Source organism: Penaeus monodon, chromosome 1, assembly GCF_015228065.2.
Source record: "Penaeus monodon isolate SGIC_2016 chromosome 1, NSTDA_Pmon_1, whole genome shotgun sequence".
Classification (NCBI taxonomy): domain Eukaryota; kingdom Metazoa; phylum Arthropoda; class Malacostraca; order Decapoda; family Penaeidae; genus Penaeus; species Penaeus monodon.
The window spans coordinates 54,394,205-54,402,646 of NC_051386.1; the positions used below are offsets into that span (position 1 = coordinate 54,394,205).

General features: G+C 30.9%; 1 protein-coding gene across 3 annotated transcripts in view; it reads left to right on the forward strand.

Annotated features, from left to right (window-relative positions):
- Positions 1–5,399: 5,399 nt before the first annotated feature.
- Positions 5,400–8,442, forward strand: part of LOC119574434 (zinc finger protein 808-like) — a 10,370-nt gene continuing 7,327 nt past the window's right edge. The window contains exons 1-2 of one of the 3 annotated variants that reach the window (XM_037921655.1): positions 5,400–5,446; positions 8,370–8,442. The exon at positions 8,370–8,442 is cut by the window's right edge and continues 3 nt beyond it. The gene's annotated coding sequence lies outside the window, so the exon portion shown is untranslated. Of the gene's footprint in view, positions 5,447–5,479; positions 5,844–5,883; positions 5,907–8,369 lie in introns of those variants that run through there. The other 2 variants (XM_037921664.1, XM_037921672.1) reach the window with 2 other exon arrangements.

Here is an 8,442-nt window from a genome sequence, read left to right on the forward strand (position 1 = left end):
GCCTTAAAGATTTCTTTGATGGCACAAACTGGAAAACACTCCTGGACGAAGAAAATCTTGATATACAATATTCAAATTTGTGCGAAGTCTATACTAAAAAAAGAGTAGAAATAATTATATCAAGATTCAAAACTAAAGCAAGAAATAGCTAAAAGTGGTTCAATGATAAATGCAAGATAATGAAAGAACAAGCAGCTCCTTTATAAAAGGCTTAGGAGACAGATCTCAGGCAGCGTATTTAGAAATGAATTTACGCAAACCATGAGGGAGGCGAAATTACACTCTGAAAATAATATACTCAACGAATGTACAAATCAACCAAAGCTCTTTTTTAACTGAACTAAAAGCAGATATCAAATTAGCGCCATCCGAGACAGTAACATTGTTTTTACTAAGGAGGAGCAAATGTGCGAAGTGCCTCCTAAGTGAATTCGAGAAACTATTCATGTGCAGTTATACTTGGAAAATAAAACCAATAAAAGCCATGTAGCCAGGTTCGGAGAAAGTAAAAATCATTCATTTTACCAATACAAATTAGGAGATGCACACACACACACACACACACACTATATATATATATATATATATATATATATATATATATATATATATATATATATATATATATATATATATATATATATATATATATATATATATATATATATATATATATATATATATATATATACTACATAATATATATATATATATATATATATATATGTATATATACATATATATAAATATGAGTATGCATGTACACACACACACACACACACACACACACACACACACACACACACACATATATATATATATATATATATATATATATATATATATATATATATATATATATAAATATATATATATATATATAAATATATATATATATATATATATATATATATATATATATATATATATATATATAAAGAGAGAGAGAGAGAGAGAGAGAGAGGGCGAGAGTATACGGTACACATCTATCTATCTGTGTGTGTGTTGAAACGGTTCGGGTCGCCCTCCCCTCCCCACCACCACCACCCACGGAGCATTTTCTTTTCTTTTTTTTTGATAAATAGAAATGAATCATTACTTCTTAACCAAGCATTCGTACAAGAAATATCTTGCACCACTTTGTAGAGTAGACAAAAGTTTCATGGTGAGTTGTATTAGACTGAAATATATTGAGGCGGCCCTCAATTCAATCTTGACCCTGAAAGTAATCTTTTGGTAACCGATTATTGGAAATTATTATCGATTACTGAGAATTTTCACGTTGTAATCGATTACGCCCACCACTAATATATATATACACACACACATCTGCAAGTGTATATATCTCTCACTCTCTCTCTCTCTTTCTGTCTGTCTGTCTCTCTCTCCTCAACATAACCTTTATCATGCGTTCCGTTCATTATTCTCTTCGTTTTACGTCGTTATCCTCGATCCTTCCCTGTTCCCTTTATATCTTCTTGGCACAAAGTTGCCGTCGTTTATATCATGGCACAATTTTGCTTGATCTTTACTTGGCAATTCCTTGCTTTATACGTAAGTAATTTTTTGATCTCGGGTATGTTTCATCTGTTTTCATCATTCACTAAGCTGCTTTCGCTCTCCACGTCTATCTTTCCCTTTTTCTCTTTATTTGGCATTGTCTTCGTCTTCTCTTGCCTGTGCGCCGTATTATTATGCACGTGTGTTTGCATGTGCGCGTTTTGTGTGGATGCGTGCGTTTGTGTGTGCGTGCGTGCGTGCGTGTGTGTCTGTGTATGTGTGTGTGTGTGTGTGTGTGTGTGTGTGTGTGTGTGTGTGTGTGTGTTATTTGTGTGTTTGTATGTGCGAGTGTACGTGTGTTTGTATGCGTATGTATGTATATATGTGTGTGTGTGTGTGTAGGTACAGGTGCAGGTGTAGGTGTGCATGCTTGTATGTGTGATGGATGGATAGGGTTCATTGTGGAATAATGTAGAACAGATATAAGTAAGAGGGATTATTTCACAAGGTAAGAGAAGACATTAACGTGTTTTGATTAAATCTTTATCAGACGATTCATGTAATTTAATCGAAAGAGTTAATCGAAACCCTCCAGTTAGGTCTCTCGCTTTGGGAAATTATTTTATCCATACTTTTCTTACACGAATGTGCGTGCGTGATGAGGGGATGCAGTGTGATTGTCTTTGGTTACAGTGCGAAGGAGGTGATTTTGATGAAATTAATGCTTTCGTAGAAGGATCTTCGAAAAAGACTAATAGTTAGTCTCGAGAGATTTTTTTTTTATTTCATTTTCTTTGTCACGGGTAACTGGCTTTCGAAATTTGTTCATTATCATTAGGTAGTTATGGCATCGTTCTAAACGTTCTGAGGCCAGCTTAGACAAGCTTATCCCGGGGAAGTGCAAGTGTAATAATATAGCTAAAAGGGAGGGCGAAGGTAGTCCAGGGTCCATAGCTGTATCTTAATGGAAAATGCTTGAGAATCAGCTTGTAAAATCGCCCGACTGTGGAGTAAGAAAAGTAACTAGCGTTACTCCAACTGGTTATGCTCTTCTATGCTGACCATTTGATCCACCTGGCACAGTAATGCTTGCAGAAAGTCTCTAGATATTCCTCTGTTGGCGGAGTCTTTGGTGACCGATGCTGATAAGAACTGAATAAGTCACCGAGAAGCATCTGGATCTAGTTCTTGGCTAAGAAGAGAATATCTGGTTACACTTAATACCCAGTGCTGACATGGGGAGCCGTGTTTGCAATGTCTCTCCTTTTGCAATCCTGCATGTGTAAAGTCATCTGAGGTTGCTAGTACAGACTGTATTTTGCGCTAATGTGGGAGTAAATTTGTTTTATGATCATAAAAGCATGGGGTAAATGCTAAGCCAAATTTTTTTTCTTATTTTTGAAGGTGAAGGATGAAGTCTTCTGACTCAAGGACGTACACAGACACACTCCGTTAAGACTGAGAATAGGAAGTGGATTATAATACGGGGTTGGCCCATAGAATCTGTTTCTTCAAGAGCAATTGTTTTGACAAAGGGCATGTTAGCAAAGACCTAAGGTGTGTGTGAGGAGGAACGTCTGGGCTGACCTGAAAATAAAACCCATGAGTATTTCGAAACTGTTAGAACACCTTTCAGTAAACTGGGTAGTGTAAAGTAGTCTGGGCTCTTTAAGCCTAATTTATGCCTGATAGTGCTTGTGTGTATTATTCTCAAAAGCTGTTAAACAGGTTGTGATAGCAAGTCACATGACTATTAAATAGTTAATACATTTGAAAATTATACCAGAGTGGGTAAATGGATGGACAAACAGGAGAAACATAACAAATATACACTTTGTACAAACGTACAGAAAAATAGCAATGACGAGCTACACTTATTTCGACTTTGGAGGTAACTAATCTAGATATTGTGATTTAGGGGACTGGACGAATAGTGAACAGCTTATCCTTATTCTAATACAGTCATTCAACCACAGAATGCATGTAAAATATGAGAGATGTAAAAAAAAAAAACATAACACGGAGACAGGAACGCAGAATTTTCAAAACTAGTCATTAAAAGTAGCCGAGTTTTTATTACTAAATTAAATGTTCTCGTCGTGAAGTTGAATCTCCTTTGATGAAGAGCGGAATCAAGCTTGAAAATCAGTTATCGACTATGATGGAGATTCGTTTGCAACGAGATTAAATTTAAGTGTCTTTGTAAGGTAAGTTAGGTAGCCGAAGCTTAGGCTTTGCTTGGTTTCCGTAAGATTATGTTAGGAAGGAGAGGAGAGCGGCTACATAAAATGATAAATCGCTAAGTAATCCCACCTTTTTTTTTTCTTCGCTTTGATTCATTTTCGAAGTGATTTATTTATCCGAAATTATTTTATGGTGTAAAAAGTGTTTTATTATTGTACGTGGAATATTGTAACAGAGCTTACCTCAGTCTACCAAGTGAAATTGTCAAAGAAAATGGTAAAATCCTATACGACAATGTATTAATGGGGCACTAAATTAGATATTCCAGGTATGCGGGCGGGCGCGCACACACACGCACGCACGCACGCACGCACGCACGCACGCACGCACGCACGCACACACACACACACACACACACACACACACACACACACACACACACACACACACACACACACACACACACACACACACCACACACACACACACACACACACTAACACACACACACATAAACATAATAGTGATGACAGTGATATAAAAACAAAAATTATATCAATAATAATAATGAGGATGACGATAACAATAATTGTGATCATACTAGTGATAATAATAATAATAATAACGATAAAGATAGTAATAATAATAATAATAACGATAATGATAGTAATAATAATAATAATAACGATAATGATAGTAATGATAATAATAATAACGATAATGATAGTAATAATAATAATAATAATAATAATAATGATGATGATAATAACAATAATAATGATGATAATAATAATACTAATGATGATGATGATGATGATAATGTTGATAATAGCAATAACAATAATAGCATAATACTACTACTACTAATAATAATAATAATACAATGATAATGTTAATAATAATAACGATAATAATAATGATGGTAACGATGATAATAATAATACCAATAATGATTATGATAATAATAGTGATAAGAATGATAATAATAATAATAATAATAATAATAATAATAATAATAATAATAATAATAATAATAATATAATAATAATAATGATTATAACAGCAACAATAATAATGGTAATAACAATGATAATAATAATACAATAATAATAATGATATAATAATAAAATAATAATAATGAAAATAATAATAATAATAATAATAATAATAATAATAATAATATAGTAATATAATAAAAAAAAAAATAATGATGATAATATTAGTAATAATAATGATGATGATAATAATAACATCAACAATAATGATGATAGTAACTTAATTGTTATTACTAGCAGCAGAATCATTGTGATTATAATCAATGATAACAATAAATATAACAGCGGTAATAACAACGTATCACTTATTATAAGCAGTAATATGATTATTGCGATTATGCTAATGGTAATCTCATCTACAATATTTTTTTACATTTTACCTCTGTTATCTTCATACCTGTCATCCTATCATAATCTGTGTTTTTATTTTTGTCATTATTATTATTATTATCAATATTATCATTACTACCAATATCACTATCCATATCATCCATCAACACAGCCATATACATCGCTACGATTGCATTGGTACATGCTAGCAATCCACCAGCGGTAATAAATAATGCTTATGCAATCCAAAAATAGGTTTAACACACCTTAATGTTAAAATAAAGCATAATTTTGCATAATTTTCCAACATTGGTCGTATTGGTAAGGTTGGCTAGCCTGGCAAGGACGCAGTTACTCCTGACATCAGTGCGAACCTGGTAATGGATTCGTATTTAAGTTGCGTTTATTATCATACATTCCGCGGGTTGGTGATGTGCCCCGAACGCGTATGAACCGTGGCCGCGCCCACGCCCAGAAAATCCCGGGGAACCGAAGAGAAACCATAATGAGGAAAGAGATAATGAGATGGTAGTTGTGCCTCGTCGTCGGCCATTTTGTTTTTATTATTCCCCGCTTTTAAAGGCTGGGAATCAATAGGTCTTCTGTGTGACGGCATTCGATTCACGGGTGCCCCATGGCCAGCCCGTGGTCCTCGGGCGACGCTGAGGGCACGCGGGCTCCGAGACATGGATGACAAAGTGTTAGAAGGAAGGAAAAGGGATTTCGAATTGCAGCGTTCCCTTTGCGACACTGGGAGGCCCGCGGTTTCCCCGTGTAACTGTTATTATGGGTTTTATTACGTGTTTCTCTCATTCCTACCTTCTGTTCTTGTTACGGGTACAATCCTCTGTTATTTTTCTATTGATTTGGTTCCTCTTTCTTTAAAACCATGTTCTTCTTGTATTGTTTTTTTGATTATCAAGTCTGCAGTCGGAAATTTTCTTTCTCTTGATGAATGTATGCAAAATTCTTAATTATTTATGGTTCCTTATTTCAATGGACCAAATGGCAGTCATTTCTGGGGTTCTTTTCACGATCACTAAAAGGTGAAAGTTAATTAACATGTATTTACTTAGGCTGACATTTAATTAATTAATATTCAAATATCATTTTGCCACACAGTATGCAACAATTTTATGAATACCCAATACACTACATATTGAAAGATATTGTTGAGTATATATATATATATATATATATATATATATATATATATATATATATATATATATATATATATAATGTATTTATGTATGTATGTAAAGATATGCTGTATATATATATTTAAACATGTATGTATATAATTGATTGACTAGTTTGACATTCTGAAGAAATTTTGGTTTAGAGAAGATATTGTTATTATTATTAAGTTTTTGCATTGTATTTGTATTTCTAAAATTTTTCAAATATCTACAAACTTTTTTCCTCAAAATCTGTTGTTGTTAGTTTAGTTGTTGTTTTTATGAGGCTTGTTTTTTGTGATTGTTTTTATTATTGCATTATTATGAATATTATTCATGTATTGATTTATATTAAATGTAGTAAGCTAATAGTAAAAGTATGTGTTATTATTATTATTATTATTATTATTATTATTATTATTATTATTATTATTATTATTATTATTATTATTATTATTATTATTATTATTATTATTCATTATTCATTATTGTTCTCTTTATTCTTTACTATTGTTGTTGCCATCATCTATTTAATGTTATTATAATTTAGTTTGTCATGATTATTTCCTCTGTGTTATCAGTGTTATTCATCATTGTTCTTATCATGGGGATTAATGCTGTTAATGTTACTATTATTGTTATAATGTTATTATTGCAATAGTTGTTATTGTTATTGCTGTTATCATTATTGTCTTATTGTTATTGTTATTATTATTTACATCATCATCATTTCTATTATCATATCAGCCATTATGATTTTCATAATTATCATTATTATCAATATCATTCTTATTGATTGTCAGTTTTGATTATTTCATTATCAGTCTTTACAATTTTCAGTTTGATTATTGTTATTATCATAATTATTGTCATCATAACCATGAGTAGTAGTAGTAGTAGTATCACCATCACTATTACTGCCATAATTATTTCAGTGGAAATAATAATACTAATGGTAATAACAGTACTGATAATATTTTCTTATTTTTTCATTGTTGTCATAATCATTATTGCTGTAATTGTGATAATGAAATAATAATTATTATTTTTTTATCATTGTTATCATTAGTAGTAGTATTTATTATTTATTATTTTTTAAAATATTTTTTTCTTTTATCATCATCATCATTTTCATTATTATTATTGTTATTATTATTATTATTATTATTATTATTATTATTATTATTATTATTATTGTTATTACTGATATTGTTGTTATTATTGTTATCATTATCATTATTATTGTTATTTTGTTGTTGTTGTTGTTTTTTATTATTACTACTACTGTATTGTCTATGATATTCCATAATTATTATTTACATATTATGTTCTTTTCATCATTGATTTATTTCTTGATATCATTCATCTTCACATTCTAAGTAATTTATGTGTGAATCACCAGTCATCATCTTCTGAAGTTGATGAGGATATACAGAATGTTCCATGTCTGAAAAACATCATTAGGTTTCAAATAATAATCCTCACAAACCTATTATGGCTCGAGTGATTAGCTTAACCTACCTTTCAACCTGTTAATCTGCCAGCCTGTTGAAAATAAATAGAAAATTACAGAAAAAAATAATAGTATTGATAAAAGTGATAATGATAATAATAATAATGATAATGATACTGATGATAATAGTAATGATGATATAATAGTGACAGTAACATTATAAATAATAGTAGTAATAAAAGGCTAAACATGTAAAAAAAAAAAAAAATATTGATTGGAATGAAATAATAAAGAAATGAGGAAAATGTTATTGATGGAAAACATGTTAAAAAAATGAGATAAAGTGAATGGAGTAGGTTATTAAGCACAAGGACCTTTTTTTTCTTTTCTTCTTCTTCTTCTTCGTCTTCTTCTTCTTCAATATGTTACTCTATGTACATAATTGTTTTATTTTTACACCATCTTATTCATTTGTGCCTCATCCTAATTCTGAAAGGTGTAAATTACATTAATATGGAAGTAAAAAAAAAAATCATAATATACTAAAATATACTATATCTACATCATTCTATGCAATTTCATAGTCAAAATTGAATGCCTGGATATGAAAAGTATTTAGATATATACGCCTTTAGAATTGTTATAACAGATTTGTTTTACTTTCAGATGTTAAAGTCCTTCTGGGTTCCTGCACCATGGCACTCGGGGACGGGACTCGGCTCTCAGTGCAAAGAGGCAG